This window comes from Mesocricetus auratus, unplaced genomic scaffold, assembly GCF_017639785.1.
Source record: "Mesocricetus auratus isolate SY011 unplaced genomic scaffold, BCM_Maur_2.0 Super-Scaffold_100011, whole genome shotgun sequence".
Lineage (NCBI taxonomy): Eukaryota > Metazoa > Chordata > Mammalia > Rodentia > Cricetidae > Mesocricetus > Mesocricetus auratus.
In genome coordinates, this window is record NW_024429195.1 from 56,598,079 (window position 1) to 56,623,999 (window position 25,921).

The 25,921-nt window shown below is 37.6% G+C and overlaps 1 pseudogene; it reads left to right on the forward strand.

The window, feature by feature from the left end:
• The first annotated feature begins 42 nt into the window (after positions 1 to 42).
• LOC110342986 lies at positions 43 to 24,077 on the forward strand (annotated as a pseudogene).
• The last annotated feature ends 1,844 nt before the right edge of the window (positions 24,078 to 25,921 follow it).

Here is a 25,921-nt window from a genome sequence, read left to right on the forward strand (position 1 = left end):
GGGCCTGTTGTTCAAGTGAATCTGGGACTGTGAAAGGTGATCATGGTAATGGGTGAGTAGATAAAAGTGAAAATGTGCAACTTGCTCCAGAGTATCGAAACGTACTGTCCTGAGAACTTGACTACCCTGGGGTATGTGGTGACAAGGGCCCAGGAGAGTGTCTATGATCCTGAGGCCAACCTGGCTGTTCTAAAATTAGACTAATTCAGCCCAGCCTTCTTTCAGATCACAGCCATTGCCCAAACTCTGCTGAAAGCCCTCTCTAACCTACCCCACACCAACCTCACCCTGTGCACATGTATGACGGATCACATGCATCTAGAGGAGTGGCTCATCTGACACATATTGTACCTCGGGGACCTGCTGTAGACCTGTTAGTCTTAAGCCATCTGGTGAGCCCTGAATGAAAACATGGACTTCCTGGGAGGCATACAAGATTTTATAGAAGAAAATGTATCTGACATGTGGTGGGCATCACATGCCAGCATAGCTTAGCTGCTTGAATTTCTGACTCGCACCCACCTGAAGGTGTGGATGAGCAAGTCTTGCAGGCATGCAGACAAGTTTTGCAGATCTTCAACTGCAACCAGGAAGACAGCCTTAAGCCAAAGAACACCTTGGAGAAGATCAACTTTGACAGTGTGCCCTCCCAGCAACTGTGCATGCTTTTAATAAATACCTGTTTACTCCAAAAAATGTTGAAATTTATTAGATGCTATAAAATAGGATGCAATTTAGATAAAAAAACATACTCATTAAAAACCACTGATTAGATAGATGATTACTACAATGTAATCTTAGGTGGAAATTGTTTGGGGAATATGGGGAATTCTGTTGTGTGACATGAGGACTTTAGATAGAAAATCCTTATATTTCAACAATTAGCTAAAGATGTACTTCATTTACTCTTTGAGACTGCAGTCAATTATATGTGAGGTAGCAAAATCAGAGTGAAACTTGTTGCAGGCCTCATGACCACATTTCTTGACTGTGTCTACCTATCAAATCAATCACTGGTCTGTCTGTTACCTATGTTTTAAAATTCCAGTGGCTTTCCTAACCTTCGCCACTCTTCTATAAGCCTTAAGAAATAGGTAATACTAATTTCATTGCTAGTTAAAATGGTAATAGTTGCTGTCCCATTTACGTGCAATAGTTGGACAAGCACAAGTTAAACAGTAGGAAGTATCTCCAGCAGCTCACACTAGAACATAAGTTTCAAGGGCAACAGGTAATGTGAGGACTTTTTGTTTTAAATACAGGAAAACACACTTCTAATGTTGCACAGTTCCTGTAGGTAACAAAAATGCACTCTCATGCTTGTTTTTCTTTAATCTAAGGATAGCAATAAAGTGCAATGGCACTTTAACATCTGAATCAGAATCAAAATATAAAAGATATATACAGAGTCAGGCTCACATGAGCAGGGAAATTCTGCTATTTATAAGGCATTTATGTAGCAACATATTTTATGCTCAATATTTGAAAAGTACTGCAAATTTGAAAGCTGAAAAAACTTGTGCCATCTGATGTATTTTCTAATGTGATAATTGTAACATTATGAAAGTTTATATAGTGATTACAGTATGTGACGATTAACCATAATATAATGTGTTTAAGAAATGTAAAAGCATTGCTCTTTCTGTGGTCAAATTAAAGGACAAAAATATTAATCTGTTTCTTCATAATTCTGGTCCATTTTCTGATTAAGAAGAACTTTAGGCTCTTTCCACTACATTAAATGCCCATATATGCCAAACCTACATATTTTTATCATATATATTTAGTTCAGTTTGAAAAATAAAGAAATTAGAAGCATTAAATTAAAATAACAGGTTATCTTCAAATATTATGCAGAACTTAGAGCTCTTTCCAGTACATTAAATTCCTATGCATGTCTAAACTCTTCATAATTTTGTAATATATGCTTATTGCTGAATGAAAAAGAGATTAAAAGCATCAACATTTAAAAGAAACAGGCTAACCTCTAAGATTACAGAGGAGTTTAAGCTTTCTACTAAATTCCTATGCATATTTAAGCTGCAAAATATTTTATAATGTAGAATTTTATAGCCAAAAATTAAGATATTAAAGGAATCGAGGTAAAATAATGGGTTATTTTCAAAGTATAACAGGTTGAGTAACATTACACCTGTCAAAATGTGGATACAAGAACATTTTCTTCAGATTAGCAGTTAGATGTAATAGATAGAGGAAATGACATATTATTCAATTATAATAATATCAGTCACCAAATCATGACACTACACTTAAGCACATATTACTAAGTTGAAGGAGCCAATCTTAAAAAAGAAAGAAACAAAGGTACATATGATGTTTTAGAAAATGAGTATGTCTACCATGCAAAGCTAATAACCGGAGTTTCATGCCTAGGATCAGCATCAAAGTGGAAAGAGAACATCTGGTCTACAATTTTTGCCCCTGATTTCTGCATGTACACAGTGGCATGTATACCCTCACCCCCCCACACACAGCAATAGTAAAAATCCTAAATATTCTAGGATTCCATGAGGACAACAGTCTCAAAAATGTATCACGATGAGATAATCTTGGTGCTCATAAAGATTTTGCTCATAAAGATTGAGTTGGAGCATGGAGATATACTGAACAATGGAAGCTCTTAGGCCCCGAGACAATTCTGTGTTGTATAGCAGTAGCATATACTTACCATGATACCCTATGGTGATATATTGTTTATGATCTAATAAAGTTTGCCTGATGGCCAAGTGTAGAGTTAAGCCACCAGTTAGCCAGACTTCTATTTAAGAGCTAAGTCACTAGTTAGTCACACATACACTAAACCATTAGTTAGCCATAGAGGACAGATAGTAATGGCCACACTTTTAATCTTAGCACAAGGGTGACAGAGTCAGATGGATCTCTGTGAGTTCAAGGCCACCTGGGGAAGCATGAATATTAATGACCTTTTTCTTCAAGTGGAAACTTCTTAATGAAGGTTGAGAGAAACACTGATCTGTAGGCAGAGCAATATGTTCAGGATGATTGAGGTTCAACAGACTCTCAGAAATTATGTTTTTTACAATGATATTGTTTTCCCTTCACAACTTGATAACAAAATCCTAGTGCTCATTATAGGGGAAGGGCATCAAAGGCAGCCTCTCCAGTACTGCCTAGATTCTTAGTTGGGGTCATCCCTGTGGGTCCCTGAATATATCCCTAGTGCCAGACCTCTCCCTAACCTATATTGGCTCCCTCTATCAAGGTGACTCCTTTCTTGTCCTCCTCTATTCTGCCTAGTCTCAGTCTTCTTGATCCTTCTTGTTCTCCTCCCCCCTCCTCTTCTCCCCTTCTCTTTTTCCTACCACCCTCCTTTCTCCCTGCATGCTCCCAATTTACTCAGGTGTTTTGTCCCTTTCCCTTTCTTCAGGGGATAATGTGTTTTTTTTCCTTGGGGAGGCTTGTTTCCTAGTTTCTCTGGTGGTGTGGATTGTAGGCTGGTAGTCTTTTGCTCTATGTCTAATATTCATATATGAGTGAGTAAACATCATGCTTGTTTTTCTGTGATTGGGTTACCTCACTCAGGAGGTTTTCTTCCAGTTCCATCCATTTGAATGCAAATTTCAAGATTTCATTGCTGTTTTTGTTTTTGTTTTTTTGCCATCCTAAAGCCTTCATGCAGTATCTGATCAAAGCAGAAAAAGGCACCCTCTACTAAACACTGAGCCATACTCCTGGAATCCAGTTGTATAGAGGGAAGAGGAATGAGCAAAGGAGTCAACACTGTGCTGGAGAAACCCACAGAAACAGTTGACCTGACCTGGTGAGAGCACAGAGACCCTAGTTATAAATCTGGGGAACCAGCATTGGAGTGAACCAAGCCCTCTGAATGTGGGTGCCTGCTAGGAGGCCTAGGTGGTCTATGGGACCTCTAGCAGTGGTGCCAGGGTTTATCCCTAGTGCACAAATGGGCTTTGGGAGCCCATTCCCTATAGAGCTCAAATAGAAGAAAGAGAGCCTAGGTCCTCCATATGAGGTAACAGACTTTGATGATCCCCTGTGGAAGGCCTCACTATCCTTGTGGAGTGGGTGGGGGTGAGTTGAGGGTGTCGGCTGGGGGCATGGGAAGATGGGAGGATGGAAGAGCAAGGGAATGGTTGCATTGATATGTAAAATAAGATTATTACTAAAATAAAATTTTTAAAAAATGCAAAAATCCACAATATCCTATTCCTGTAGAAACTAGATACCTATGCCATATGAAATAGATAGATCTCTTTTATTCAACTGAAACATTCACCCTTACTAGGTACTGGGTAGTGTTACTGCTGTATTTAGCAATATGAGCCTAGGAGAGTGGAGCCTAAAAATGAGGTAGGCTAACTCTCATGTTATAGCCAGTTTTATTCAGAGCAGGAGACATTTTATATTCTAAGGGCATTCTGATGATCTAACATGGTCATATGAACAAAACTCAAGTTCACTTGATTTCAAGCTGCATACAGTTACAAGGGCAAGGTGATATGTGTATAGTCATGAGAGCAACTCATGCTTGGAAACATCATTCTGAAAAATAATGGGTAAAATGACATATAATCTGAAGCAGAGCTCACTCTAATTTACTAAACATGGGAGAATCAAGAAAGCGCATACAAGAATAAATCCTTGTTATGGAGGAACCAAGGTTACCAAACAATTGTTTACTTGGAATTTTCTTACAAGTTCTCAGAAGTCTCGCCACACAGCTTCATTCATAGACCTTGTTCTGACAGTGTTCACTCACTACTGGAGGAGGAACGTGATCATTGACCTCACACAGCTACAAACTCTGAGTTATAGTAATTACTAGTTTGTAAGATATGCCCACTGGTCCATTAGTGCCATAAATATAAAGAACTCACCAACCACTTTTTATTGGAATTAGGCCCACTCCATGAGATGGAAATGGTACAGGACACTAGCAATGATGCCAACCAAGAATTTGAGAACAAATAGATCAAGACCTCTAGAGGAAATTTATGACAGATCTGCAAACCTAGCTAACTACCCATGTCTGGAAATGTCAGGAATCCTAGAAGAGCACTGACTACTGCCACTGCATTTAATTACCATAATTTACAACTGCATTATCAATATTAATCCTTATATCTAAATATAAATGTATGTCTCATCACTCGCTGAAAAGGCTTCATTTTACAACAGAGACTGTTACAGAAAGTCACAAGTACTCAAAATGAGAAATAATGACTCGAGTTCTCAGACCTACCTGTGCATATACAACACAATGCCTGTACCCAATGCTCAGGGAACATGAATAGAAAATTGGAGCAAAGATAGTAATAGCCAGAGGACCAGGAACTCAGCTATGAGATTGTGCCTTCTAGATATGACAGGGATTCTGTCCCCATGAAGTCTCAGCAACATTGCTCCCTAAACAAGTAATGAACAATTACATCCGTTTACACAAAGTTTTTAAAATCTGATGAGAATAAGGCAAATTTTGAAACTTTTCTTTATGCCATCTCATACTTCTCAAAATATTTTTTTTGCTATACAATGTTAACGTTTCTGAGGAAAACCAATTTTTTGTTCAAATTTCTTGGTGAAAATAACAGACAAAATACATGATGCGTACATTTCTAAAATTGTATGAACATGCAGAAGAAACAAAATGAGACAATTTAGATATGACTTGCTATCTTTTCCTGACAACAAAAGAAATGTGCAAATTCAGAATTATAGCTTCTGCATGAAGTTTGACACACAGACAAAGAAGCTGCTGATTTGAAGAATTCTCTAGCAACTTTGTTGAATGAACTGGATTGCAGAAATTAAAAACTTATCAAGGTTTTTTCAGGGGAGCACCATGAAATATATATCACTCTTCATAATATAATATCCAAACCTGTATTATTGATTTATCCTGCTTATAAACAAGAACCCAAGAGCAAAAAAAATTAATGAAAACTCATATGGACAAAGCAGACCTCTCCCTTCTGATGAACCAGGCATCTAGGCATGAAGCTCACAGTTCACCCTTGCTAACCTGTATGCTTTCTATTATGTGAAAGAAACGTTACCACTTTTCTATTCTCTGAACCCCTTACATCAGCCTAATAGTACTGAGATTACAGGCACGTGGTAATGTTTAGTATTTATTTGTTTATTTTTTGTATTTGCTTTTAATTTTTTAACTTATTAGGATTCTAATAGAACAATTTCTTTTACCTATTCCTTTCTTTCTTTCCTCCGTACTCTCCAATGTAAACCCTCCTTGCATTCTCTCAAATTCAGCGCCTCTTTTCCTTTAAGTTTGTGTGTGTGTGTGTGTGTGTGTGTGTGTGTGTGTGTGTGTTGGGATCCAACTTGGAGCTTACTCCACAGCAGAGAAATACTCTACCAAAAGATATATCTCTCTTTTTCAAATCACATATTTTAAATGTTCATTTACCGTTTATACCATATAAATCTAGGGAGCTGCCAAAATTGTCCTTCATTTGATTGATACATGTAATATTACTGAAGATAAGGTGAAAATAGGGATGTGTATGCCAGAGAATGTGTTACAGTTCTGGCTGTATTAAAATGAAGTTAAATATGCTTTGATTGAGGAGGCTTGAGTTATCTGTATTATTTCTGCCTCCTATTGAAATATAATTGAGAGTTACTATAGATTGTAACAAGATAGAAGCAAGTTGTCATTTATCATTGTCCAGTTTTCCCATTCTTCTGAAATCTATCATCCCTCTCTTCAAGCCTTTCAACCAAATTGAACTGGATAAATCACCTACAAAATTTGATATAGCATGTAACACAACTGCCTTTACTTGATTGTTGATAAAAGTCTAACTTTTTTTAGCAGTCAGGTAGGAACACTAGAAATGTCACGGAAACTTAAGTTGTAAGCTATTTTGCTTTGTAGTTTTGAAACAGCTGTCATATTCAGGCCTGCCTAGAACTCACTCTACAGACCAGGTTAACTTGAATATACAACTCTCCAGGTTCTGATTTCATGGCAGCTTAGGTGTGGCTATGGCTTAAATACACCTACCAAGGCTTAATTAAATTTAAGTTAAATGTAATTTTCATTATTATACCTAAAGGAGTGCATAATAAATCTACAATGTTCAGAGGTGAGATCTTTAAGAGGTGATTTGCATTAAAGAAGGGTAGTAGAAAGGATTCTGGAAAACTGAATTCTGATGGATTTTAGGAAACAAAGAGCAAAGAAGCCCTACACTCCCACTTAAGCCTTTTGTCTTTTGCTCAGTGATGCTTACTATCACTTTGGGATGCTGCCAGCAAGAAGGCCATTGTGCAATATGGACCTTGTAGCTTGAAAGTCATAATCTGAAATAATTTTTCTCTTTAACTTACCCAGCCTGCGCTATTGTACTGTTGAAAACAGACAGCGGCTAATATCACGTATTTTTAATACTGAGTTGAAATATATATGTTGCCCCAGTTAAGTGTGTTTATCAATTGTAAGAAGCAATTAATGATAATATATTCCAAATTCAGACATAGTACTAATTACCATGATTGACATATCCCAACTTCAGTCATGTCTTTAGTGTTATACTAACAACATTTTAACCAAATCATTTTTATTAATTGCAGAAAATTTCTTAGAAGTTAAAATAGAAATCTTCGCAACTTGAAATCACTAGTAAGAAAGTCATTGCAGAGAACATCTTATAAACCTTGAGATCTTTTTTTTCTAGAAATAAGATTGTATTAGCTGGAAATCTCAAAGGTGAAATGATAAATATGGAAAGAGAGGGAACAATTATATCAGTTTGTTTTCAGAAAAGCCTCGTGCTTTATACCACAGTTTTCAGAAAATTAAGTAAATCAGATTAAGTAAATCATACACATTTGTAAATGGATTCAGATTTATAGTTTCCATCAGAATTATTTGAGGGAACTAGCTCTAGATAACAATTACCAATACATTTTTGGATTTAGAGACTTTGGCAAAAGAAAAATCCTATTTATGTATATCACTTCTCCATTGGATCCTTCTGTCACCTGTGGTGATGCTGTCAGTTTACTATAACATTTACTCCCAAGTCATACACATTTAACCTTACAGTCAGTTTAATGTAGACTTCAGGCAATACAGTAAAAACTGGCATTTGGGTTGGAAATAGCTTGCAGTGCTTAGCCTTATGCCTAAGATATATATATAAATAACCATGAGAAGAACACTATATTCACATGAGGACTAGGAATCTTACCAAGCATGAGCTACAATGACATGAATTGCAAATCACTTTCTTAACTGCAAAACTTGCTATTGAAGACCCACAGAAGTAGGCTTGCCCATAGGGTGTAAAATTATGCCCATAAGAGAAGACATAAATAGATGACTTTTTTGGGCAGACTATACTGCAGGTACCAGTAAGAGTAGACATAGCATTTGTGTTATAGTTAGTGACACATACCTTTAACAGTTTCCCTTTACTGTATGCTCATGCAGAGATAAGACAGATACTGATTATACAGTTGTTCTGTAACATCATGTATGTGACAGAAGGTCATAAGGTATAAGGTATAAATGAACTTTCTTTGAAAAATGTGAATTTTCAGGTTAAGCACCTCTATTCATTTGGAGATTGGTTAGTTGCTGAGTGAAGCTCTAGAACACAATGTACAGAACAGTCAATTTTAAAAAGCAAATTAACAAGTATTTTCCAGAGAACTCTTCAAGTTCTTAATGATAACAAGCCTTCGTCTCAACTCCACTCAGAACAATTGTCAAACAAAGGGAGTAAAATGTCAAGTGTAGAACTCAAAGAAGAAAAGAGAGACAAGGAGAAATGAAAGAGCCCATCAAATGTCTCTGAGAGATATTTAAAAACATGAATTATTTTCAGAAATACACAAAGTTTGCATGAAAAGAGTCATTAAGGCCACATGCATTTCTTCCCCATGAACATCAGAGCAGAATATTTCAAAATAAACTCTTGACACTAATAGAATGCAAGAAAGTATGTTTATAAGTGATCACAATATTAAGGACTTTTTTTAAAGACTGGAAGATTATAGAACATAGGACAAGGGAATAACCCAAAACTAAAATTGCATACGTTAAGAGTGTAGTAAAATGCATGTATCTCCATGCTATTTGTCTACTCATAACAAGCATTGTAAGGAGTTAATTGGGGACATGGGATAAATATTAGACACTGAAAAGCATCATTACATTTGTGAGTGCTAATGTGTCAACCTTGAGCATGTTTGGGGTGTGACTAATATTTGAGTACAAAATAAAATTGGTCCTCCCTCATCCAAGTCAATGACTGAAGAAAGTGTAATCTCCCACCATCTAGAGCAACATAATGTTCCCTAGCAGACAGCTTTCAGGTTGCAATTGAATTCAGATTACAACTGGGGTTGGTTGGTTACTGTCCATAGCCTGTGATTTTGAGCTTTTCATTCAACATAACCATATGAATCAAGCCCTTGTACTCTCTCTCAACATATATATGTATAGCTATAATTCATTTGTAATGTGTGTGTGTGTGTGTGTGTGTGTGTGTGTGCGTGTGTGTGCGCATGCCTATTGAGTTTACCTGGGAAAACATTAATACATTAAACAAGAAACAAAAGCAGGAAATAAGGGTAAAGCTAAGTGGTCGTATACTTGTTTATCATGTATGAGATTTTGCTTCATTCCCAAAATTGACAAAATAAAATATTGAATAAATGAATAAATAAATTAATTAAATGTAGATTTACATTATATAAAGAAAGAAATATTTTAAAACTGTCAGGATTTAAGGGATGGAGACATGGCTCAATACTTAAGAGCATTGACTGCTCTTCCAGAACACTCTCATTCTATTCCCAGAATCCATAGGACTGCTTACAATTAAGGTCAGGGGATTCAACATCAACTTCTGGTCTCTTTGATCACTGCACATGCATGGTGCACAGTCATACATGCTAGGAAATACCTATACACAGAGAATATAAATAAACACATCTTAAAATACAAAGGAAATATAAAATAAAATACCAGAAATTATATAAATACATGGGTAGTTGGAATGGTTTGGATGGAAGAATCAGGGAGGGAAATCATTGTAATTTTATTACAAATTAAGAATGTTTTAAAAATATTAAAATGGCAGGAAATATGTTCCATTATATAAATAATTAAATAAAATGGAAATGCAAGAGAATTTATTTATTATTAACCAGGGTGCCTGCATGGGAGTTACTTAGGTCCTCTGAACATAAATTACAATAGTGTAGCTTGGTCTTTTCCTAAAAGTGGGAACAGGGGCTATCTCTGACTCTGTTGCCTACTTTGGGAACTCTTTCCTCCTACGAGGTTGCCTACTCTCTCCTTAAGAGGAAAGGAGGTGCCTAGTCTCACTGCAACTTGCTATGCCATGGCTGGTTAATAGCCATGGGATGCTGGCTCTTTTCTGAAAAGACATATTGGAGGACTGAATTGAGTATGGGGAATGGGGGAAGAGACTGGGAGGAGAAAAGAAGAGGGAGGGAAAACTGGGTTAGGCTTGTGAAAACAGAAAAAATACAAAGAACAATGTTAAACCTGAGGACCATTGTGTGATCTGTTTTGTGTTGCTGTAACAACATAAATGATGCCAGTATTTTAGAATGGAAAGACAAAATCACAGTAAGTTTTATATATTTCACAATCCTTATGGATAAGGACCATTGTCCTAGCACCTGCTTAGCCTTGTTGAGTTCCTGGTGGTCAGTATCATACATTCCAGCATGTATGAATGCAGTGGGGTATTCATGGAAAGAGGCAGTCCCCCTTACACAGCACTGCTCTCCTGAGGTCTACTCCCATTCTGTAAGTCCCACATCGACACATTCCACTGGTGATATCATATTGTCTCATTTCTTTTGATGAGGTACCACCTCTTAAATATTATACTACCTCAATCCAGCCATACTGGGAGCAAAGATTTTTATAGTTGATAATGTAGGGGGCATATCCTAACTATATCCAAAACAATGGTCAATACAATCTCTAGTCTATTTTATTAGTTTATTAGTTTTGGATCATGAAATGAGGTGGCAAGAAGACTCGCTAGTTTAGATAAGTTTCCTCATGTTTTTACAAGTGATCTTGTTCTAATGGGAACAAGCTCCATAAATTTAGACAAGTTAAAGATGTCACAATAAAGAAAGTTTATTAGGAGATTAAAGTTTTAGAAGTGTGCATTAGAGTAGGGGATTAGCAATAGTAAAATTTAGAGAATTTCATTGGCAGATTGTATCAGGGGAGAAATTTGAAAAGAGGTAACATAATAAAGAAAAGTTTAAAGTTTATGTAATTCAGTATCGATTGTTCTGGTTATAAATTAGACTCTGTAAACTATTAGTAACCCTGTTTTAAAGTTAATGCATTCAATCGTCACCTGGCAAATAAACTCTAGTTTGTATATCTGGGACTTGTACAACTGTATGGGGAGAAAGCTAAGCTAAATTAATTATTAGTATTTGGAGGTAATATCATTACAAATTTTGGCCAAGGGAAATGTTTGGCTCAGAGTAAAAGAAGCTAAATATGCACTCTTATTATTTGCAGAATAATTCCTACTTTCAAGCAAATTGATGACTATTGTCTCAAGATAATACAACTATGTGTTGCTATTGACTGTTTTTGTTTAAATCACACTGTATTCTTATCAGGACCAAACAGGTTTTAGAAACTAAGTCTATAGTCCTACCTGAGATACAATTAATAAGGGTATAAAATATGAAATTACAAAGTTATAATGAAACTATTCTTTGCTGAAGTTCTATGGTTTGAACTCGTATGGTAGGAAATTAGAAATAGTTATCACTATGTGATAAAAAAAGAACTTTGGACATGGATACAAATACAAATCAAAACTTTCATTAATGGAGTATTTAATACTTAAATTTGTAATCAAAATTCAGAAAATAGTGTGTATGGGTGTATGAGACAGCAGCAAAATAACAGATACATATACCTGTGTGCATTTGCAGGTATGTGAGTTGCTGTTACTCATAATTTCGTAACCTAGAAAAGTCATAAAGTCCTTGAAAATAGTTGATTCTGGGTCTTGAAATAGTGAAATGCATTCACTATTTGAACTCTTTTGTAGTAAAGTTATTTGCAACAAATAAGTGAGATAAAATAGAGTAGTACTGAACTGACAAATGATAATCCATTATGCAAATGAACATTTGACTTTATCAAAAAAATTTACTAATTTTTCTCTGGAATTCCCAACAAAAACATCAAAACCACCACCAAACTGTGACCAAATGAGAGCATGAGAGCACACACACGTACAGGTACACACACACACACACACACACACACACACACAAACACACACAAACTCTGCAACTCATTATATTTTGATTAACTGCTTATGAACATGAGGCTTTCCCTGGAGTGGTTGATATAACCAGTGTTGCTCTATTTAAGAAAACAGATTTTCCTTCTCCTATCAGTTACAAGCGACAGTTCAGTTTTTAACATTTGCCCTAGGTTTTCATTCATCAATAAATATGATATAGATAAATATAATATGAAAACTATCACACTGGAAAAAGTACCAAAGGATGATGGGGGAAGTCCTTCTGTGTCTATGTTGTCTTATTGATTTATTAAATAAAGCACTGTTGGCTAATAGGGAAGCAAGATATGTGAGACTAGGAGTCAAGTAGAATTTTAGGAAACAGAGGCATGGTCAGTCACAGTGTAGGACACCAGAGGAGTAAGATGTCCTGGCCCTTTCTCCAATGAGAGAAGACACATGGAAATACTCAGATTAGCAGTTTTGGGTTAATAATTAAGTCAGAGGTAGCCGATAAGAAACCAAGCGAAGGGCCAAGCTTCATAATTAATAAAGTGTTTCCTGTGTTATTTGAGGGCTGAGACAGCTGCAGGACCTAGGAGGCTGGTAGGAAGAATACATGTTACAAAGTGAAGGCACTAGAATCATACAAACACTCATTCACATGTTCAGCTCCTTAGCAATTAAAAAGGAGATTTGTACTTGGAATCTTCTCCTCCTAAAATATCCTTAAACATGGAAATTAAAAAAATCATGTTTATATGAAATAATCACTTACCTACAGAAGAAATAATGGAATTATTGAGTCTGAAAGAAAAAAAACAGACATCACTGTAAATAAAATATTCTTCCAATTTATTTTAAAAAATGACAGGGGAAAATAAAATTCTGTATACTAATGACAATAATGTCATAAGGACACACAAAACAAGAAAAATACTATAAATTGGTCTAAGGCAATTAAGCAAAGATGAAAGATACTTGTTAAGAGTTTGTGGGAAGTTTATGAACTAATTGTGAATATTTTAATAAGAACTAATATTAAATTGTATTCTGAAATTATTGGTGAATTATTGGATGTAGGCAATGTGTCCTTGAAATGCCAGAGGTTGTTCATGCTCTTAATAGCTGCAATCTAAGACTGTAGGAGTGACATGAAATGTGCCATCAAATGTCCTTCAAAGTAACAGAAAAATATTAACAGAGTTATAAACATTTTAATTACTATGGGACTAACTGGGAGAGACTTCTTTCAAGTAAAATTACCTGAACTTGTGGCTCATGCCTCTAAATAGCTGATTTCCTTGTCAAATGGAAAGAAAATAAGAGCATTCTTCACAATGGAAATATTAAGAAAAAAAAGTTCATTTGTTGATGGATATATGTCATTATTGCGACCCAAGTTCAGTAATTTTGCTGAATTATTACTCATAGTTTATTTGTTGTAGTTTGAATATTTTTTTTCATTCTGAAATACTGCCAGAGAAAAATTTTTTCAGCATCAAGATAGAACTACTCAATGATTTTTTATATACATTTTTTATTTTTAAATTTAAATTTAAATTAGAAACAAGGTTGCTTCACATGTTAATTCCAGGTCCCTCTCCATTTCCCAACCTTCCTTCTGTGCCCTCCCACCAAATCCCCCAATATCCCCTCATTTCCCCATGGAGGGTGAGGCCCTCCATGGGGGTGTCCACAGTCTGTCATTTCATCCAAGGCAGGGCCTAGACCCTCCCCTAAGAATTCAGGGTGAGAGTGCATCTCTCATTGTTGGATAGGAGTCCAAAGTCCATTTGTATACCCGGGATAAATACTGATCTACCTGCCAAGGCTCATTGACACCCACATTCAGGGGGTCTTGATCAGTCCCATGCTGTATTCCCAGGCATCAGTCTGGGATTCAAGAGCTAAACTACTCAGTGATTTGTCCAAGACAAATGGCTGATTTCATGATGAGGCCTGACACGGTACATTGATAAAGTATTGACACCTGAAGCATACTCACATGGCCTTGAAGACAGCCAAACTCAGGCCTTCCTCAGAAGGACTGTCATGTTACTTAGTTCTCAACAGAATATGAAAGGGCTGCAGATGACTTATTCAGGCTGCTTTTGTTTCTGTTGTGTTGATTTGCTGTTTTTCAAAATTCAAAATGAGCAAACCATTCCTTTTTTTTCCCACCTATTGGAAGTTCATGACAGGCAGAGGGTGTTATGAAGTCAAAATATCACCAAGCAGATATTCCAATATGTAGATCAGGGACAAAGACATGCCCTCAATGATTTGAATGACGGGTACACAAATCTGGTTATCCCAGTCCATTTTCCAAGTGAAGCCTAACACATCATCACAGAAATTCATATATTGGGCTTTTTTCCCCTGCTTTTGAAACTCACTTTTTGCAATTCATGAACCCTTTTTCATTTCTTCCTGTTCTTCTGTGCCCACTCCTACCTTTTGTGTGCCTTGCTACTGAACCTCATGTTTGTAAATTGTAAGTTTCTCATCCCACTTTTCGTCTCTTCCTCCACCTGTCTACCCATCTTTGGTCCTTTCTTGCCTTTTTCTTCCACTCATTTCCATTCCCTTTCTTTTTCTCTCCTTTATTATTTATCTCTGAAGTACTCGTTTCATATAAGTCATTCCCTCAGAGGTCATCTCCAGGTGGATGCATGATTGTTTCACACTTTGATTGTTCTAATACTCTGTACAAGTACACAGATGCTGGGACTACAAATACAAAATATCGCCCAGTGGTGGTGGCTCCTGCCTTTTATCCCAGCACTCTGGAGGCAGAGGCAGGTAGATCTTTGTGAGCTGGAGGTAAGCCTGATCTACAGAGTGAGTTCCAGGACAGGCTCCAAAGGCACACTGAGAAACCCTTTCTCAAAAAATAAACAAAATATCCATAAAGTATTATCTGTCCCATCAGTAATTATTAACCTAACATTTGAATACAAAGTAATTTAATGCATATCCTCTATAACTTGATCGGTATGAGTTCTGTCCATCTCTCTTCATCACTTAATGTCTTCAGTTTTCACTAAGGATTTCTGTGATGTGGGGGTTTGGATGAGCTACGTCCCAGTTTGGGTGGGAATAAGAGCTGAGGCCTTGGAGGAAATGTGTCAATGAAGGCGGTCTCCGGGAGTTTCAAAAAAGTGAAACTGTGGAGAGCTGCGAAGTGCCTCACATTAAAGATTTCGCCTACCACCCTCCCTATGGTGAGCGCTCTCTGAGTAAACAACTCCTTATTTGGTCAAGGCTCGGGTCCATGACTTGCTTCCGTGTATGTGGACCTATCTGCTGTCCCCAAGTGGCGTGCTGGGGTTGGCTATGCCTAGGCCATATAAGCTGTGGGCTGGCTTTCCCCGGGGAGAAGAAGACTGTTTCAAGGTTCCTGAATAAACTGCTTGGAGAAGAGTTCCTGAGTCGTGTCTTCCTTGCTGGTCAAGGCGGTCGCAACAACTGGTGGCCCTTACGGGGAACAGCTGAGGACTCAGAACTTCTTGCAGTCAGGGCAGTGCACTGGTAAGTCCCCAGGTAAGAGGGGGATCCATGTCAAGAGCGGGTAAAAGGACCACGACAAAAGTGGGGTAAAAGGACCACCACAAAAGTGGGGTAAGGACCACGACAAGAGCGGGGTAAAAAAAGAACTGCGACAAAAGACAAAAGCGGTTGGTTTGCTCTTCTCTGTAGGTAAAGAGAGAGCTGGACAAACGGTTAGTGGAGCAGCAAACCGAAAGTAAAAGCTAAAAAGAAACATTAGAAGCTTAAAAGAAACATTGTTAGTTTGGCTATCCCAGCTTCTAGTCGCACCCAATTTTTTGGCTCTGAATGAGGTGCTTCGTTCTAAGAATTTAAGATTTTTGGAAGTTACGGAGAGATCTTGATTTTGCATGGGACTGAGGAACAATATGGAAAATACACAAAAAGTCTGGATACTGTATACTATTGTGTTTTTCAGTTTTTTTGATTGCTCAGGAAGGAACAACTGCTAAAGTACACTTGATGATAAATGCTGCTGAATTAATTCAAAGGCTCAGAGGTGGTGTTCGGCCTGTCTGGAGACTAGTAAAGAGTTGCCTTGAGGATCAAAAGTATAGTGAGGCAGTTAAAAAGGGAGAAATGCTTAAGAACAAGAGGAGAGATCAGAGCCGGCAAACAGTGAAAAGGGAGGAAAACAGAAAAGAAAGATGTACTCAGCTCTAGAAGATCTAGAAGACTCAGAGTCTACGGACTCCAAGGAGGACGAGGAGGATGAGGAGGATTAGGAGGATGAGGAGAATGAGGAGGAACTCCAAGCTCTCATAAAACAATTGGAGATGACCAAGATCAGAAAAAAGGAAAAGAAAAGGGGAAGCCTTTTTAATTGAATTTGCCAATGAGCAAGCTGCCACTAATCAGGCTGCAGGAAATCAACACTGGGATAGGGATATGCTACTTGGACAAGGTAGATTTGCAAACATGCATACAGGATATACAGTACAGGTGTTTGAACAAGTAAATCAGACTGGGACGTGAATGGAGAATGGCTGGATATCAAAATTTCACTCACACGGCAAACCTGTCTAAAAGATTGTCTCAGTTTCTATTACAGAATTGAACATCTGAGTTTGAAGCTACCATGAGGGAACTCCACATGGCTATTGTGCATGTGAACTCCACTCGAGTAGACCTGTCCCTTGCTAGCGGCCTGACTTCCTGGTTAAATCCTGCCATGGACCATCTAAAGAAATGGGTGGGCTTGGGACGCTTACAGGCCTTTTGGTACTGGTCTCCCTGGTTTGCCTATGGTGTATTTGCAAGATTAGAGTCACACAAAAACGTGATGCAGCCATGATCACCCAAGCCTTTACGGACATAGAGGCAGGACAGTCCCCCCAGGCCTGGTTGGCCGTTATTAAGAACTAAAGTTTCTCTCCGACTGAGGTGCAAGGCTAAGCACTGCAAGAGGGTTTGCTTGTAAGCAGTTAAGCTACCCTTGGAAGACAAGCCCGATTGCATGAAGGTTGTACCCGAGATCCTTCCCCTGGGAAAATAGGTATGGTATGGGTCAGGGTCACCGCAGGCGTAGAGTCTGTGGGTGTCACCAGCACATTATCCCACGTCTGCACACCAGGGATCCGGCCTCTATCTTCACCCATTTTGTCTTTAATTAAAGAAGGGGGAACTATGGAGAGCTGCGACGTGCTGCACATTAAAGATGGTGTGGGCTTTTGCCTACCACCCTCCCTATGGTGAGTGCTCTCGGAGTCAATAACTCCTTATTTGGTCAAGGCTCGGGTCCATGACTTGCTTCCGTGTATGTGGACCTATCTGCTGTCCCCAAGTGGCGTGCTGGGGTTGGCTATGCCTAGGCCATATAAGCTGTGGGCTGGCTTTCTCCGGGGAGAAGAAGACTGTTTCAAGGTTCCTGAATAAACTGCTTGGAGAAGAGTTCCTGAGTCGCATCTTCCTTGCTGTTCGAGGCGGTCGCAACATGAAGCCATTCCTAATTCTTGCTCTAGTTGAAGCTTGCAGTTTGAGACATGAATTACGAAGTATTCTTGCTGCCCTTCCTCCTTCCTGATGTCTAGATTTCCTGCCATGATGACTGGTGGTCCCCTTTCCTCTGGAAATGTAAATCCAAATATACCTTCCACTCTATTAGTTACTTTGGTCATGCTGCTTTATCATAATGATACAAAAGAAAGTCATATGACCAAGTCCTTTAGATGTATACCTGTATGTATTTATATATATGTGTGTATGGACACATATTACCTGTGCATATTTTCTTGTAGAAAGAATAGAATAATTCTTATAGCATTACCAACATTAAATTAAATCAAAGCATTAGTACAATTAGGCTTAATCATTAATTGTTAAGTAGGCTTATATTTGTAAAAGGCAAAAGATTTATATGATCTGAAGAGAAACTAGAGAATAGGCTTATATTTGTATATTACCTTTTAGATCATAAAAATTATACCATCTCATTTATCTTTCATTTTAACCTATTAAAGTTGCACTTACATTTCAGAATGTATATTTGAAATTCTTAAGATTCTGAGAAAGTAATAAAATTTGAAAGCAATCTTAGGTATATGCCCTGACCTCTTGTTCACCAACCTCTTGCACTCCATCTCAACTACAGTTGGAAATCATACATACTAGAACTGTGCTTTTGGAATGCTATGTTGTAGATGTGTTGCATCACACCTAGGTTTGTCTCCAGCACTGCTGTCTTTCCTAAGCTCCAATCCCATAGCTATGATTATCTGGGTTTCTCAATGGCATCATAAAGTTCACATTAAAGCAAATAAATTATAAACAAAATATCTAACTTAAATTATCTAAAATATATATTTTTGAGTATTTATTTACTCTGAAATTAAAGGAATTTATACCAGCTACTTGTAATGTGCCACTTCCTTCTTTATTTATTTAGAGTAATTTTTAGAGAGTACCCCCAGGCTACAATTTTCCTTTCATCAATGTGATGTTGCCCATCTTACCATAATTATCTTAATCAAATCTTATTAACTATAGTCATAATCTATTCAGTCTATTTCCTGCTTGAAGTCTCAGCAGACATCTATCTGTTCCCCATTCTCCTCGCTGTTAACTAACTAATATTTGGTGAAACATAACCTAGGCCAACATTGTACTTGGTGCCTCATATACTTTGTTTCAATTAATTTTCCACAGCTCCCAAATATATTTTAATAGTCACTTTGATAGGAAAGGGAGCTAGAGTTAGTTTCTTCAACTTACTAGTAGAATTGAAGCAAAAGGAAATATAACTCTTAATTTGCCAGTTCCTCTATGGTTTCCCCACATTTTAAAACAAAATTTAATTCCTCAATTGACTTGATAAATAGGTTCTCACTTCTATAAAAATAATAAATTCCAGTCGTGCACTAGGGATAAATACTGGTTCAATTGCCAGGGATGGGGAATGGGGAGGTGGTGGGATGAATGGGAGGATGGAAGGGAGAGGGAACTGGGATTTATATGTAAAATAAAATTGTTTTTAATTTAAATTAAAATTAATTTTAAAAAAGATATTCTTCTTAAATTCAATGTAAATACCACTACTTCATTGTCACACATTTTCTGTTTTAGGCAGTCATTGATGTCATCAAGTGTCCTGACATGGGTGAAATTAGCTTTCTTAAATATTGGCTATTTAGTATATGAAATTTTAAAAATGAAGTAAGAACTTTTGTTCCTAACTTTAATGATGCTTGAGACAGCCATGAAAATGTAAAGTATATTTTCATATTGCTAAAGTGATACACCAAAACATTCCAAGTGCTTACCATTTGATCCCCTACATTAGTTCTCAGCTATATTCTGGGTACAAATTTCTTGTCCAATTTCCTCATCATGTCTACATGTATCTGCCATCTGTTGACTAAAGGCATGAGCCTGGTATTCCAAACAGTATGAAAGGAAAAAGTTTGGGAACAAATGTACTTAGCTTGGTCTGATAAAGCAGTAACATTGATTAGAATTATTGGATTAAGGCTGTGGAAATGGCTCACTAGATAGACTGTGTGCTGCTCAACTGTGCAGTTCTGTTTGGATTGCCAGCACTAGCAAAGTCTGTCCATGACAGCATCACTCTGTGATCCACCTGGTGGCTGAGCAGAGATAAACAGACCCCTCCCCAGCATTCTCTGGATAGCCAATGTAGCTGGAACAATGAGTTTCAGGTATAGTGAGAGGTGTTCTTTCAAAAAAAATGGGAGTATATTCAGTCAAGACCTCTGGCCTTGACAACCATACACACACACACACACACACACAAACACAGGGGAGGAGGTGATAGGAGAACTGTTGGGCAATAATAACAAAGAGAAAAATCAGGATTCAGTTAATTTTATCACAGTGGGTTTTGTATATGTGTGTGTGTGTGAGTGTGTGTGTGTATGTGTGTACAGGGGTGTGAATGTGTGTGTGTCTTAATGACTTGATATATTGCTGTCATGAGCTTTCTCAGGTTGAGTTTGTATGGTTTGGTCAGGATTTGCTATATAATAGAAGCAGTAACTGCATGTTGCAGCTACATGGAAGTAGGTTATCAGTTTTGAAGACTACCCCCATCATTAATCTGAGGGAACAAAATTAGTTTTCTGTAACTGCAGCTGTTAAACAGCCCTGGATACCATATTTAGGGCAAAGGTGATTATTGGGCTGTATTTGGCAAAGGCTTGAATTAAGAATGCATTTTCATTTGTCTGTTGGTGTCTCCAACTGAAGGAGGGGGGGATTGTACTCTTTGTAAATGTATCTCATGGCTGCTTGAATGAGCCATAGTGGAGATTAGGATCACAATTTGACTGTACCCAGAAAATCTCAACAATACAGATACCTCAACAAGATGGAGAACACAGAAAATGGTATTATCAGAAAATAAGGCATCATCTACTTCAGTGATTCTATTATCAAACACTCATTAAATGAACCAAAAGCTGGCATTGCCTGGCTCTAAGCTCCATTAGTAGTAAGTAATCAGAACTGAGAAAACAAAGCACTATTTAACATCTCTTTTCTTTTTACCTCTTATAATTCTTGGCCTTTATAAGTCTCAATTTAGTGTTATGTAAAGACATCAATCCCCAAAGTTGCTGTCACCATGTGCTCATTTATTATTTTCTTTTCATTTCTTGTTATTCTTTAATGTACATTATAAATTATATATAACCTGATGTATCAGTTGGTGCTAAGCACACCACTGTCAGTTTACCCTTCATTTTGAATAGTTAGTTGTAGCTTTCTGTAATGAACTCAGTCTGATCAACATGAAGAGTTTTTTTGCTAGGTGTGAGAGTTTCTCTTACATATGGGTGTAAGGATGAGGACTTAGAATGCAATTAGAAACATTACTTGCTTAATGCAGGGGCAGTTGTCAGTTCTCATACAAACTATGGGTATTTGGCTATGTTTACAGTTCCAGGCATGAATTATTTCCTATTGAATAACTTTTATATCCAACTAGATGGTGGTTGGTTACCCTCAAGAAATAAATGCCCACTATAACACCTTTCAGGATATCTATATATTCTGGGCATTGTTCTTCTTCAAAGCTGTTACAGCTGGGTAGGATTTGATTACCTTTCTCCATTGGCAGCTTGCACAGTCCCTTCTGATACTATGAGAGCTGATCAACAGGAAGGATCAACTTCTGCTCCAGACTGAAGTCTTCCATCTAAAGTCTGTTTAGCAATAAGTTTTTGCCTTCTACCTCTGGAAGACAACACAAGAAAATGACAATTGCCTATGCTGCTTTGGAAGCTTCTTGGAATCTCCCATGCAAAAAATTAAAGGAGAGTTCCTATGCCTGGCATTAGAGTTTTTGTTAAATACTTCTATGATTCGAGTGGGGAATATTGATATACAAAGTGGTATAAATGTACATAAATTCTAATTGTGTTATAATATTATTTTCTGTGGCCTTTTATAACATTCTTCATGTGACTTATACCACCTTCCTTCCCCTCCCTCTATCTTGCCCTCCCACCAACCATGTCATATCACTCCATTTTTCTTTTTCTCTTATAAGATAAACCTGTCTCCCAGTGTCCTGCTCTCCAGAGCCTCTGGCTGTTTATCTCATCTCCCTGGTCCTTTTTTTTACTTTCATGAATTCTGTGGTTGCTCCAAGTTACATATTCACAACTAAGGATTTGGATATAGCATCCAGAAGGAAGAGGAAACAGGTGATGCTTGTGTTTATGGCTCTGTATTATATCACTCACTAAATTTTCTAGTTTCATCCATTTTCCAGCAAATTTAATCTTTCTTTACAGGTGAATAGTATTTCATCGTATATATGCAGTACATTTTCAATATCCACTTGACTTATCTCATATGAATTAAGCTAATTATTAAACAGTCTGAAGGTGCCTTTTCATTCTGCCCCTTCAAGTTCTATCTGGTTTTCTTTCTTCTAATTAAAATGAACTCAGATCAATTCACACAATTTCTCTAAAAATTTGCCTTTTTTTTCTTCTTTTTATAAGATATGCCTCAGTACTGGCCTAGGAAACTAGAAGCTTAGTCTGAGGTGACCACACTCACCTAAGAGTTAGAAATCTAAGTCCTTCAATTCATTTCATTTTTCACTTACATTATTTCTGTCTGTCAATGTCAGGCATCTCATTTAGGAATATTAAAATGGCTTATCAGGGAAAAGTTCTTGCCATGGAAACATAGCCACAGGGGTTTAATCCTTGGCATCTATGCAAACATAGATAAAGAAAAGTAATTCTACAAATTTATTTTCTAACGACCACCTTTGAACTGTGTACATGCACACACCCACATACTCATCAAGGAAACACCCCCACCCACATGCAGGTGGTGGTGATGATGATGATGAAGATGATGGTTACAATGATGATATAAAATCCTACTTGAGAATTTCAAAACAAGCTGACCAAAAAATATCACACAGCAGAGTTACAGTGTTTTGTTATTTTTAAAATGTTATGTTACTTTTATTACTTAAAGTAAGATTATAAAAATAGACATATGACCTTATTTATGTTGAAACAAGAAATACTGTTTGGAACAGCTTCGTCTGTTTCTCTTTAATTCTTCAATCCTTTGTACTCGTTACTTAAATCCTTGGATTCATATTATTTTTCACTTTACTCATCTGTCCAGGGTTTTGTTTAGACTTGAACATCACACTCAATCAGATCACAATGAGCAGTCCTCTATTCTCCTACTCAATGATGGTCTGTGTTCTTTTATAATAAATGCATCCTCATTGCCATTTGTTTCTAGCATAGGAAATACAAAAGTCTGTATAGATTATAAAGAGCAAGTTTACAGCCAAATAAAAGTAGTTAACACTATTATATCTCTAATTGTCCTTATCTTCTTTCTTCTAACTCTACCAGGGCTAAGTGAACAAAAAAATCAGGGTTGAACAGTACAAGCACTAAGTATAATATAGCATTATTTAAAATATTAGAACCCTGGGCAGCATAATGTAAGTGTTTAGACCAATGTCAACAAAAAAACCTTCTTAATGATGATGACTTCTTAATGGTGATGAGTGTCTAAGAGTTTCTCCAGGGAAGAGAGAGACATACTTTACAGTCTCTGTAGCTTAACTGGATGATCCACTAGATGATATCCATTTTGAAAATAGTATACACAGGCAACTAAAATGAAATTGGCTCCAATTAAGAATGCAAAATAAATTTATGGCTCTCTTTTTTGTGCTAGATTGATTGTGTAAATTTAAAGTGTCATTCATTTGTCTGATTGATAACAAACACATTCATAATAAAATTGCCTCTTTCAGAAAGAGTCAAAGATTCACTCATTTGAACACTCAGGAATCACGTAAGAATATTAAACTCTAAGCCATAATATATGCCCTAAGGACCTTTAGGGTGAAAAAATAGAAGAGTCTGTGTGTGCATGTGTGTAACAACTTTTATAGAAAAAAATAAAAGGAAAAGCCCAGATATGGCACAATAAAAAACAGAAGCCCCAAAGATGTCATTGAGTTCATTTTCTGTTGTCCATCTTCTTCTGGACATGCAGATTACCACTCAGAGCAGTCTGTTTCCCCAGTGAGACTCCCTTGCATAGAACTAACTTATTATTTGCAAGAGAAGTTATCAATTGGAAATAGCTTCTGGGTTAGGGATGAGGGTCATGTGTTCACTTCTCCTTTCAGGTCTGGAACCCCACCTGGTGCTCCAGTCCCTGCGAATCCACATGAACTTTGATCATGTTGACTTAGAGGATAAGCTTTTTTGATTTCCTCCTTCCCCTCTGGCTCTCATATTCTTTGTTTCCTTTCCTAACTGTTTCCCTGAGCCCTGGGTGGGGGGATTAGATTTAGGCATCTCATTGAGGCTACATAATATCTGTCTGTGGGTCTTTGTATTTGTTCCCATCTTTGACAGTCAGAAGCTTCACTGATGGTGGCTAAGCAAGGCACTGAAGGATGAGTGAAGTAGAATTTCACTAGAAGTCATTTTATTGTTACTTTAAAAAGAAGCAGTGGTATGACCCTTGGTCAATGGGATATGAAGTCTCAGGTTCTTGGTGTGGGTTTTATCTCATGGAGTGGTCCTTCAGTCAATTCAGATATTGCGTAATTACTCTAGCAAACTTTGTGTTACTTGTGCATTAACATATCAGACAGGTAGGACACTATTGTAGGTCAAAGAGTTTGTGTCTGTTTTTGTGTTTATGCTTCTTTTTTGATAGCATGCAGTGTACCTTCTTATACCAAAGAATCTAGCACATAGGAATAAATATCATTGTAAGCATTAGTTTGACTTCTATATGTACAATGAGATGTGCAGGTATTGTATTCAGCAACAGGCTTTGCCCTCAGTGTTTGGAGATCAACATCTAGTCGTGGCAACAGCCTGAGTTGTTTGGGGATTTCCATGGGACCCCTTTGGCCAATAGCTCAATTAGATGTAAGCCATTCCTGGTACAGGAAGCTTCATTTGGTGACAAGAGATGGCCAGTTGGGTCTTTATCTCCTCTATAATCTTCAGTATAGGAAGGTACTCTACAAGTAACCAAAGGAGAAATGCAACCAACAACCCAGCCAAAAACTCTCTAATCTGAAATTGTGCCCTACCTGTATGATATGCTAATGGTGACACTAATTTTAAGGGAGGAACCAACTAATATCTCATTCAACTGAAGCCCCATTCCACACAATGGGACCCACACCCACCACTATCTGAGGACCACAAACCTGAAACTCTGAAACTCAATAACCTAGGGATCAAGGGTAAAACCAAGTACTACTGTTATAAACACACTCACTCACACACACACACACACACACACACACACACACACACACAGAAAGAGAGAGAGAGAGAGAGAGAGAGAGAGAGAAAGAGAGAGTGAGAGAGAGATAGATAGAGAGAGAGAGAGAGAGAGAGAGAGAGAGAGAGAGAGAGAAGGAGGGAACAAACAATATAAAGACTCCTAATAACATTCTGCTGTACTCATAGATCAGTGACTGAGAGATCTTGGGATACTCAACCCTAAACAATATGTTTTCATAGAATCCCTCTCTTCATGACTCAGGGAACCCAGTGAAAGACTAGGCAGACCATTTAAAAGACAAAGGGCATACAGTATACACAACAACAATACAAAAGGACAGATTAACTCACAGGGACTGAAACAGCATGCATAGGATCTGCACCAGTTGGTGTTCTAGAATTGAGAGAAGTGGACACATGCTCCCCATCTCTAACACAGAATCTTTTTCCATTTAATAGCACTTGAAAATGAAATTTATTTATTTTTATTTTTCATTTAAATTAGAAACAAGATTGCTTCACATGTCAATCCCAGCTCCCTCTCCCTCCACTCCTCCCCTGCCCCCAACCAGGCCCCCCATCCCCCCACCCAATCCCCACTCCATTCCCCAGGGAGGGTGAGGCCCTCCATGGGGATCTCCAGAGTCTGTCATTTCATCCAGGGTAGGGACTAGCAACCCCCCCAAGAGTTCAGGCTGAGACATCATCCCTCATTGTGGGATGGGCACCCAAAGTCCATTTGTATGCCAGGGATAAGTATTACCCAAGGCTCCACAGATTGTCTATGCCTCCTCACTGACATCC